This window comes from Gallus gallus, chromosome 1, assembly GCF_016699485.2.
Source record: "Gallus gallus isolate bGalGal1 chromosome 1, bGalGal1.mat.broiler.GRCg7b, whole genome shotgun sequence".
NCBI classification, from domain to species: domain Eukaryota; kingdom Metazoa; phylum Chordata; class Aves; order Galliformes; family Phasianidae; genus Gallus; species Gallus gallus.
The window spans coordinates 95449250-95461662 of NC_052532.1; positions in this window are offsets into that span (position 1 = coordinate 95449250).

Consider the following 12413-nt stretch of genomic DNA (forward strand, 5'->3'; position numbering starts at 1 on the left):
TGAAAGAAAATAGAGTGCATTTAGGATAAATAGTTATGTCTGTAAACACTGAAGAAACTAAACAGCAAGTGCTTTGATGTTATACTGTCTTCTCCACAGTAGTTTTTTTTTTATTATTCCACTTCCCAGTAGTCTGCTTGAGTGTTTTGTAGTGAAGGAAATGGCTTTGGTATATTTTCTACTCTTTTTACCGTTGAGAAGAAATTAGGCATGTGAAGCTAGCTGTCTTACTGTACTGAATATGTCTGGGATGACATTCATTTTCTTCATAGCAGCCGTATAGTACTGTGTTTTGGAATTGTGGCTAAAATGGTGTTTATAACGTATCAGTGCTTTGGCTACTACTGAGCAGTGCTTGCACAATGTCAAGCCTTTGTTTTCTTCCCTGCCTTCATCCACTCCAGCAAGAGGGAGGATGGCCAGGAGAGCTGACAAAAAACTGCCCAAAGGCAAACCAGGAAGTGGCTGGACGTCTTCCTGATGTCAAGTGGTGAATAAATTGCTTTTCCCGTTTTGCTTGTGCACACAGCTTTCACTTTCCCTGTTAAGCTGGCTGGCAGTGTGAAATTAGGTGAAGTTCTTGAAATTCATTGAAGAAAATTGAAGCAGGTAAAACTCAACCTGAGCTGCCTTTCAAAAAGCACTCAGTGTATCCTGTGTTAACTTGAGTTATAGTGCAAGATAACTGGGGTGCTTTAGTTACCCTGCTGCTAAAGTACCATCTTTGCAAATGACCAGACAAAGTTGATGTATCCGGATTATTTCATGGTTTTAAAAAATATATATATATTGGGCCTGTTCTTTGTATAAATCTCTACTTGCTGACACGTGACTATTTCTGTAGAAGACATTTGTTTAAAAAAGTATAGAAAAACTTTTCTACTCAAAAAAGTTGTTTTTAATGTAAATTGCTTTGTAAAAGTATATTCTCTGTTAAACACTAATATTATATCAGATGAATATACTTTGTAGAGATATGGAAAATTAACTAAAGTGAGAACCCGCTCTGTAGAGTGCATGAAATTCTAATCATTATTTTTGTAGAAAGTTCCTTCCGTGTATTAGGTGTTGCTTTCATTGTAGTGTTTTCTTGTCTTGTTCACTGCAGTAGTATTCAACCAACAACACTTTCTTTATGTGTTTCTGTATTTCACAACCTATCTAAATGTTAGAATGTTAGTTTGTTTTTCAGGCAATTGCTTTTATTTTTTATTTTTATTTTTATGTTGTGAGCTGGGGTCTAGCTGTTGTTTTATGTAACCAAAGCTTGAAAATGGGTTCTTTGCTATAGGTGTCTTAATCATCCTTCAGCTTGCTGGGGGGGGGGGGGTGGCAATATAGTATCCAATATGTATGTGTTTTTTTTTTTCTAGTTGTCCTGTGTAACTAACTGCTGTGACACAGAACTAACTCTTCCTTCCAATTTTCAACAGCCTAGAGAAACCTGTCCTTGTTCCTCAGACTTATTGGACTAGTGCAATGGAGTGTATATGCATGGATTAACACAGTAATTCTGTGTCCTTCATAGCAATGACCCCAAGGAATCATTTAGTAGTATAATTAAGTATTTTTAAGCAAATTGAGCACGAGCTGCTCAGATAGGGATACCTGGTTGGAAGTGATAATGGAAAAATTGTATTCATTTAGCGCATTATTAGCTTTTTCCTTCATTTTTTTTTTTACGTTTTTCTTCTCACTCTTCCTGTGGATGGAATTGGCACAGGATATCAGTGGTTAATGCATCCCTAGAAATGCTATCACTAAGCACATATATTAAAAGGAATTTAAAGCGATATTGACATACAACTAGAAATTAAGTGAGAAAAGCTATTATCATATCAATTTAACCAGTTCACTGTTGGATTGAAGTACTGGTAGAGTGGAGAAGAGTCCTAATCTTCCATCACTAAACAAACAGTGTTACTTTTTTTTTCAGAAATCTTCATGTTATTTCTGGTATGAAACATGACAGGAACAAATATCCCTGAGTTATACGTCTGGTACTGCTACAGAAACTCTCTTCAGGAAATTCTTGTCTTGCAGTGTGTACTTTTTACGCAGGCTGATTGTAATAGCCCAGTTTAAGCTGGAGTGGTGATACACAGCATGTTATGTAAGACACTGTACAAGGATATTTAAACATGAAAGATAGTTGCTGATGTTTTGTTGGAGGTAACTCATAGGTATTCATTCCTATGAATAGTTAAATACACTGACCTTTTGTACTAGCAGCCTTGATGGGTGTCAAGCCAAGACATGCTTTGATGCTAGATGCAGCTTTCAGCCTGTCTTGTTTGCATTTGGGTTTTTTTTTTTTTTGGACTAGAGCTTGTGAACCTTCCTGTTTATTTTGGCTGATGTGGGCTTGTGACCCTTACGGAGTCCTGACACCATTCCCTGCAGGACTTTATTTGTTTAGTCCTGGAAGCTTTTAGCTGTGTGCCGAGCAGCCCTTGTGTCCTGTCCCTAATTTCCACTGCCTAGCAGGGCTATGTTGGTAGAAGTATTTGCAAGGCTTTTGACCCATTGAAAGTTCTGCTAAAGCCAAATCTCTCTGGTGCTCTGAGGCAGAGAGGACTGCAGCAAAGATAAATGCACTGGCCCCCATTTCACCCTATCTTTAAAGATCATGAGGGGCCCAGCTCCTAACTCTGAATTTCCCCAGGTCCTATGAATTCTGTTACTTGAGTATGGTGAACCCCCCCCTCCTTTCAGGTTTGTCTGAGCTGAAAAGCTTCATAGCAGTGTTTCTGCTATTGTGCTCACAGCAATTATTATAACAGCACAGATGTAAGCTTCAATCAGAGATGTGCAAATGAACCATTTCTTCAACTTCTTAAACTTCTCTGTGTCATCTGCTGAGTAATACTTGCATGTTGCTGGTAAGGAATTTTCACTGTGAACAAATTCTAGCATGTTCTTGCATATATTTAGGGGAGTCTGATTCCTTTTTGTGTCCCATGCACCTCTTCTCTGAAAAGCTGATGTGGCAGATGACTCTCACACCACAGGCCACTATGTACAACTTTTTGTAGTAGGATACTGGGGAAGCAAATCAATCATGAAGGTCTGAAGGGTCTGTGAAGACATGTCACCTTCTAGGGTTACTTGCATGCCTAGTGGAAGAGTCAGACTTGGTGGGAATCCTGCTGCAACCTGCTGGATGGAGATAATCATGTAAATCCTCTTACCATTCAAGGAAGTTTCACTGTACCCATATCAGTACACAGGTGCTCCATACGCTCAAGGAATTACAAGTACAATGGCAGGAACTCAGACAACAGAATAGCCAATGCAAATAAGGGTATGCAACATAAATCACATCATGCAGATGGTTCTTTCTAATATCGATCAGGTGTTCATCCTTTCACAGTGGTCTCTGCTGGCAGAAAATGCAAGGAGACAGTAGTAGGTATTTAAGTGATAATCCTGCTTAAAGAGAAGGCCAGGCTTGCTTGGGGATGGGCATAATGTGGATCTGTGCAGAGAAGGAGCTGTGGAGAAGGAGTAAGTATCCAAATATATCAAGTAGATATCTGCAGTGAAACTGTTCTTGCTTTTATATCTTCTGTTGATATACCTGTTGGTTACAACAACTTGAATAGTTGGACTCTATTCTTTAAACACTCATTCAGCAGTATTCTGTATCAGTCTTTGTATCTTTTCTACATCTCTAGGTCACATTGTTAGCACCAACAGCCCACTGCTGCACAGTATGTCCGTAAGTGACACTGCTTAATGAATCAAATGATGTGTAATAATACAAATGACACCCTTCCTGAAAGACCTGAACCTCTTAGAAGCGATAACAAAAAAGTGATAGTATGGTTCAGAAAGATAAATATGCTACAAATGATTTGGTGCTTCTGTTTGTGAGACTGAGTCTATAACTATGATTTGGATCAGAGAGGTAATAATTCTGAAGCGAGTAGCCTGAGGAACTCCAGTTACTGTGCGCTAACTCAGTTCTGAGAGCTGTTTTGGGGCAAACAATGTTTGTTCCTTAGAAATTGAACTAAACAGCAGTTTATTCTGCAAAAGCACTCAAAATGCCTTTTGGATGTGTGATTTGTTGAGACCCTAATATGCCCATGCATGGTCCCTGCCTCCTGCAAGGACTTGCCACAGACATCTCATGTGCGTCCCTGCCAAAAGGCTTCAAATTACACGTGGAGTACCATAAGTAGTAGCAATGCAAAGAGGATGGCATCAGCTGCTTTGATCTTCTGTTCTAAAATATTTGCTAACACAGATGTAGCTTAATAGAAACAATGGTATTGGCCTAAGTTTACAAGGCTTTACTATTGTCAATCCATATTACTTGGCTTAAGCACTGTTCTTTACGTAGCACTGCAAAACAAAGATACAGAAACATTTCAGAAAATGCTTACACAGAAATGATGATGTGAATCTACAGTTCTTTCTACACTTATCTTAATGCAGCCATTCTGGCATAACAACAGTCTTTAGTCATTGCTCTTCAGCTCACTAAGGCAAACAATGTTCTTGTCTAATATAACAGAAACAACAGTGCATAGCAAAATCTTTAATTTGCTAAACCTTATTTTGCACTTCTCATCTGAAATGCAGATTTATAAATTGAAACAGTATATGTAATACTTCAGTACACAATTATTACCAATAAGACATTTGGATGGCAGTTGTAGTTTGGTCTTGTAGTTTTCTTTTTTTTCCAGCTGACCCTAATTTGTCCTCATGCCCCAGAAGGTTGTTTTCTTTCTTTTTTTTTTTTTTTAAGTTAAGAACTTATATAGATTTTTAAATTTAGAAGCACATAGTGGAGGCTAACTTATTCCTCCATCCCAATGCCTCTAGGGGTTACCATTCCCATTTGTACATTTGTAAACTCAAAACCAGAAACTGAATCTCAGTCTTGTTTGAGATTGGTATTTGCTTGTGCTACAAACCACAAGTTCACATAAGGTATAGCACAAGGGAAGTAGAAGTGGTATGTCTCATTTTATAGGCAAGTATCTGTCACTTGGAGCTCATTTTTCATGACATACTTTATGGTGCTTTGTCGATAGAAGGATTCCCTGCTTCCAGATCTTGCAATGCTCCCTTATTCAATTGCACTGAGGAAGAGCCTACCTGTGGGTTAAATGGGCCAAATACTACCACTGATGCTCTTCAAGTATTTTGTGTATGTTCTTCTGTACTTTTACCATTGCTCTAGAAAATGCAGTAATCAGGGAGAGTATTAAAGAGACACCAGTTTTGGTGTTTGATATATGTAAATGATTGTGCTGTGGTACTTACTGTATCAGCCCTTCTTGCAGTTTCCCAGCAACTCCTCAGTGGAGTTTTGGATCTAGCTGTTCTTTCCTGTCATGCACAACCTCTCTTGGTTCCCATACTGCCCATAGATAAGAGCAGAAAAAGTGAGACTTCTTGGTATTCCCCATGCTCAGTCCATGGCAGCATACATCACCTAGGCACCAGGGGGCTAAGGAATGGGGGCCATCCTACAAAGTGTGTGGGAGAACTGTTGTGGATTCATGGGAGGAACAGATATTCTCCTTCAGACTTGCTGGAGCTGCTGCCTGACACCTGAGGAGATTAAATGTGGATATGCTTTCTTGTGCTGTGATATCCTGTCAGATTTTAAGTGCTTGAGAGGAAGATAGTGTCATCAGCATGGAGCTCAGGTGTAAAAGCCACATACAGGATGAGTCCTATGCCCATGGGGTTCAGCTGAGCCCTAGCAGTGGTCTTGTCACTATACAATAAGACTGCATAGGCAATGCTGTCCCAGTGTTCCAAGTACAGATGTGCCATTGCAGAAGTGTAGGCAAGTGTAGCATCATGCAAATAAGTTTTCTGCCTGCTGTTGCACAGCCTTTTGTTGGAGCACCTTGAACTAGTGCAAAGTTCTATTTTACTGACACGTAGGATCTTCGGTAACATCGGGGACATTGTGATGCATGTCACTAAACAAAACTTCATATTCAAATATGCATAAGTTGTGTGTGTATATATAGGGATATGCAGACAGTGTTTTCTCTAGCACTGTGTTATGAGACCTTGATGGATTTATGCAGCGTTAACATCTCTTTTTCTGTGTAAATATGCTAAATATGGCTACTGTAGATATCTATGCGCTGTACTGAAACCAAATATACCTGTATGGCCAATATTAGTCAACATAAGCAAAAATGTAATTTTATTTAAATGACTGGGTAACCTAGGTGAAAATTTACGTCTTTGTTAATCCAAAGCTCGTGTAAATGGCTGGAGCACTGTACCAGGTATTAAGTACAACGTTATAGAAGAGTTTGGGGAGGAAATGATATTCTTTTTTACTGGAAAATCTCACGTAGAATTCAATACTTTGGCAGTTGAAGTAGTCCCATTAATGTGAATTTTTTAGAGGTACATTGGCTGAATAACAGCAGTCCAGTAATTCACACTTACTGTAAAGAATCTGAGACAAACTTCTCTGGCACAATAGCAGGTTCTGACCTTGCTGAGTACAGATTGCAGCTTAATAGTTAGGAAATACTGACTTTAAATATATTTGTTGCTTATAGAGTAATCCCTGTTTATGTATTCAGTTGATACCAGAGAAAGAATATTACTTATAAATACATTTTAACTTCCATTAAAGCTTAAATTTATCTTGGAAAAACTTTAAGAGGGTTAAGCAAATGTATTAAAGCTGTCATTCTCATTCTAGTCCTCCAGGAAGAGTCATCCTTCAGTTTTCATAAAAATTCTGCAATAACTAAAATGGATATTTTTTTCTGTCTAAGTAGAGCTCAGTGCCTCCTCTCTGGGCGAATAATTGAATTTATTGTCTCATTCAGCACACCAATAAAGTACAAATGTTTAAAGATTATATTAGCAGTTTTTATCACTTGTTATTGAAGTAAATCACAGTGTTTTGTAGTACTAGAAACACTTCCTTTGACCTAAGATAACAAGACTAATTTGGAAACAGATGAAGAACAGAAGAGAACTGATGGATGAGTTCTGCCAAGGGTCAGATCTGAATTGTGTTAGGAAAGGAAGAGCTTTTCAGCTAGAGATGTTGGTGTTAATGTGATACAGGCCCCAGTCTGATGAGGATGATATGAAATACTGAAATGTGGATTGGCTCAGAAAAACGTGATTCTCTGCCCTAGTGATCCATAGACTCACAGGGCAGGTGACAGCTGTGCGGAAGAATTTCTCATCCAGGACCCATTTTTGATCATGTGTCCTGATGATGCTTTTAACTTAATGTCCTTGTCTGTGTCCAAGGTGTCTCTTATTCTGTGGGTGTAGGCACCTGTCTGAGAAGTGGACAGATGAGGCACTGACTAATAGTGGGTTCTTTGCCTTTTGTCAGCCTCAGTCATCTGCTTGGCTTCCAGGTGAAACAACTTGATTCGTATCAGTCTCTAATTCATGTCTATGGTCTAGCACTTGTAAGGCATGGGATACTAAAGAACCCATTTTGTCCAGCCACCTCCAGCACTGCACTCCACCACTGCACCTGTGGTGCCTTTGCATCTGCTGTTTCATATTCAGGGCTGCCCCAGGTCCTACCTGCATGCCCATGCTTGGTGTTACCTGGGCTGAGCAGTCAGGTTTTTTTTTCAGTATTCTCACCTCAAAAGTTTCAGCCTACCTCATCAAACTGGGTATGGATTATGAAATTGAATTTGTTTATCTATATCCTGAATTATATATCAGTCAACCAATTAATGTATATCTATATATCTCCTAATAATTTCCTCTATCAGATCTTACATCTTTAATTAGATTACTTCGGCTTCACCATTTCTAGTACTGTTCTGGTATTATCAGTCTGAGTTGGACTTACCTAATTACTTTATTGTCAAGAAGATCTGTCCACAGAAGTCACTGCCAATGTTATGCCTGTTAGTATGGGGTGTTTGTTAACTACTGCAACGAACTTCCTGAAGTCTGTTCTTATTGTAGCGGTCTTTGGTTCTATATCTTCACATGTATGCAGGTATTCCTGATTCCTTGCAAGTTAATTTTAGCAAGACACAGCCTTATTCCAAGGAAATTTTAATTGGCCTTTCATCTAAGAATTAGTTCAGAAAAGGAAGAGGGGGAGATTGTAGAGCAGAATGGTGTTTCAGTGAATAACCAAACTGAAAAAGTGTACATATGGTACAAGCCACTATAAAATGATTCATGTACTACGTACCACCAGTAGGCGATTCCATGTCCCATGGCTTCACCTTGGCAAATCTAGAAAGCAATTATAGCATTTTGCTTGATTTGTGGTAAATGAGGGATGTTAGTGAGATAAAAGCCTTAAACTTGAGTATATGCTGTATGCTTCTCATTTTATTTTCCTTTTTAACCAGGACTGGATAGTTCACTTTCATACAGAATTGAGGTATAGATGTTCAAAGAATCTCTCTTCTTGACTTGTGTTAAATCATGCTGGACCTCCTCTATCTTGTCTTTTGAAAAACATAGAATTACTCCATAGGGAACATCCCCAAGCCTCATTTAAAGTCAATGAAAGCAACCACAGTGCTGTCAGTGATTGTCAAATCCAGCCCATGCCATTTATTTCCTGGCTCCATTTTACTTCAAAATGTTTTTTTTTTTCCCCTTAAATACTACCAAGTGCAAACTCTTTTATGTTCTCCTGATTTATATATATTTTTAAATTAAATTTGGAAGCACTGCAGTGCTTATGATGAGTTAAACACACTTCAAATCTTAATAAGTCTATTTTCATATTATGCTGCTAGAACTACAGTCATGGCAAGGAATGGGGTGTGGGGGAATAAAATTAATAGGTTCCTCTTGAAGTAGAAAAATTTATTCATTTTTGATAAAAGATCTTACGATAATTTACTCTTGACTTTGCTACTTGATTTATCTCATCTTCCTGCATTAATTTCATTTTAATTTTTTCTCCTTCCTTTCTGAGTTCCTCTAGCTTCTGTGGCAACTCTGAGATAGTTGGTTTGATGGACTACAGAACTTAACATTTCTGAACTGAGAGGAAAAAAAAAAAATAAGAGCTTAAATATTTGAGCTAGCAAGTGATAATTTCACATAACAAACTAGAAATTCAGCTTTCTAGTGTCTTGATCTAAGATGTTTGAACTTGATTTACTTCATCTGCTCCAAGCCCCTACTAGGCCAATATAGTTTCAAAATGTAGAATCTTTTGTTTGTTTCTTTTTATTATTTACAGGGTCTTTAGACTGGATTATGTGTTGGTACTTTTCATTATTTCCCTTGAGATACCATTTATAGGCTGACACATACTGTTGACTTTAAGGTTTCCTGCTACATCAGCTTCTATAGAGTATTCTTCAGAATTGTTTAGTTCCTTCCTCAAACATTAACAGTACATCTTCCTAAATCCTTGATAAAAGACTCTGTTAACTCACTGTTATTACAAACTATCAGTGCATTCTCTGTATAAGTTCTTATTTTAAGCATGTTAGTGTACTCTCAGAATAAGCTATACTGGTCAGAATTAGTAATTCTTCAAGAGTAGACATTTGTTATTTAATGTTAGCTATTTTATGTAATAGTTATTTATGTTAGTTATGTAATTTAATATACAGTCAACAGCAACCTAGACAGGAACATTCTGATGAAACTGTGGACTGTTCATTTAGGACTATGACTGATGTATGGAAGTAGGATAATTTCTGAGTCAGCTGATCAAAGGTAACGTGTCAGAAATTGAACTTACCTGAATTAAATGGTAGAATCTTCTATCATAACGTTTGTCAAGGTTAAAAACAAACAAAAGAAGCGTGAAGAGCATAACTCCATGCACTGCATATCCCATTCTTTCTTCCATCATTTTTATCCATCCACTGTTCATTTCTTATGCATCTCTGTGCATGTGCTTTTCTCTATTTCCACTTAAAGCTGAACCAAATTTTCTTTACTGTGCACAAAGAAAAGCCCAGACAGCGCTAATAGGTGTCAGGGTGTCCAGTGAGGCACAAAAACAGGAAACATTCTGTACTAGATGGTTGCAAGAGGCAATCTTAACTAAGATGCAGAGTGTGTGTTCATGGATGATGGATCACGTTTTATCCTGAGATATATAAAAGAAGCATTCTTCCTTCTACTAATCTGTTGTCTGTGTCTGTGTTGGCAGCAAAATAGCACAAGTCAGTTGAGATTCAATAAGAAAACTGTTTCTTCTTTACTGAGAAAGTTCTCTTGATGCTTGAGAATACTGACTATCTACTCTCTAGCAACATAAATCTGATAAATTCTATTTATCTGATGCAAGTGTTGAATATTCAAGTCAAATGGTTTGGCTATAACTTCAATTTCTTCTTTTACCATAGAATGGCTTGGCTTGGAAGGGGCTTTTAAGACCATTTAGTTCCATCCCCCTGTCATGGGCATGGCTCCCCCCCACCAGCTCAGGCTGCCCAGGGCCCTATCTAACCTGGCCTTGAGCACCTCCAGGGATGGAGCACCCACAGCTTCTCTGGGCAGCCTGTGTCCTCTGCACTCTAAGAATTTCTTCCTACCATCTAATCTAAATCTCCCCTGTTCAAGTTTAAAACTACTCCCTCTTGTCCTTACACTATCTGCCTGTGTAAAATGTCACTCCCCCTTCTGATTATAAGCTCCCTTCAAGTACTAGAAGGCTGCAATGAGGTGTTTCCAGAGCCATCTCTTTTCCATGCTGAACAACCCCAACTTGCTCAACCTTTCTTAATAGGAGAGGTGCTACAGCCCTCTGATCATCTTCATGGTCGTTCTCTGGAGCCCCCCTCCAACAGCTCTACAACTTTCTCACAGTGTGGGGGCCCCAGGCCTGGACACAGTACTCCAGATGAAGCCTCACAGGGACAGAGCAGATGGGGATGATCTCCCCTCCCTCATCCTGTTGGCTACCCTTCTTTTGATGCAGCCCAGGATATAATTGTCCTTCTGGGCTGCAAGAGTACACTGCTGGTTCATGGCCAGATTTTTGTCTACCAAAACCCTCAAATCCTCCACGGGGGGGGATCTGCCCTAGCTCAGATCTTGCACCTGACCTTGTTGAACCTCATTATCTTCCCATGTACCTTTGAGTGGCATCCCTTCCTGATCCCACTATCTTTGTCATTAACAAAAATGTTAAAGGGCACCAGTTCCAAGATTACACCCTGAAGGACACCACTCCTTGCTCGCCTCCACCTAGACATTCAGCTATTGACCACAACTCTCTGGCAGCAGCCATCTAGTCAGTTCCTTATCCACTGTATGGTCCAATTTTCAAATCCAAATCTCTCAGATTTAGAGAAGAGAATGCAGTGTGGAACCACATCAAAGGTCTTAATTTTGTGTGGGTCTATATCAAAGGCTTCTTGTGCATTTTAAATCTTTTTCTCTGTTGTATTTTAATTAATCAGTTATAAAACTTTTTTTAGGGACTCTGTTCTGTTTCACCATGCAATAATGTGTTACCTCTTCTTAGGTCTTAAAACTTATGTGGCTGTAAAATGTGGTGAACTAGCACTGAGAGAATTGCATCTGTACTCCGGATATTGTAATGATGTGCAGTCATTAGAAGATCCTTATTTTCAGCAAATAGAAAGTGCTTGGGCAGCAGCACTTCTCAACTCTCAGATATAGCATATCCATCTCTAACATTTTCTTGGTTTCATAGCACAGTTGGTGCATTAGGTTTTGAACTAATTAATATAAATCTCAATTTATAATAAGATCTTTTCTATGCTCTCATACCTTAACTCTTTGGTGTTTGTAGAGAAATATCTTAGTGCTCTACTGCTCAAAAATGAAGGAGTTTTTAATTAATAATGATCTCTAAATATATTACCTCTATTGTTATTTAAGGCAATCTGAGAAAGTATAATTGTCTTCTTCCTAGATGCTTGCTCCCTATAAATGTTTGTTGGTTATTCCATTAACACACATCTACTACTTTATCTATGCCTTTCTTTTCAGTCAATTCTTGTCCAAATAGCACATTTTCAGTCATTTGTCCTTCCTTTTTAATTGCTTGCTGACTGTTGGTGTTCCAATTTTCTGAAATATTTATTTGGCTGGAGTTGTGTATGATATTCAATGCACCTGTCCTAGATACTGGGCTTTTCTGATACACCCTGTGATTAATGAATATAAATGTAAAAGAGAAATAAGTAGCCTACTATATATCACAGCTTTTTCAGTCCCAGCTCTTGCATTTCACAGCATTTGGTCATTTCTGCTGCTCAGGGGAAAAGATAATCTTTTCAGCTTACTCCTGAAGTCAGTGACCTGTGGTTGCTCCAGAGAAGGAGGGGGGATGAGCCCAGAACTGGAGCTGCCCATGTGGCAAACACTACTCACAGCTTTCCCCAAATTCAGGACCTCAGATGTAGTTTAAGGATAAAACTACAGAAAATTGCCTTGGTAGGGTAACTTTCCATGTACACCTTCAAGGAGTG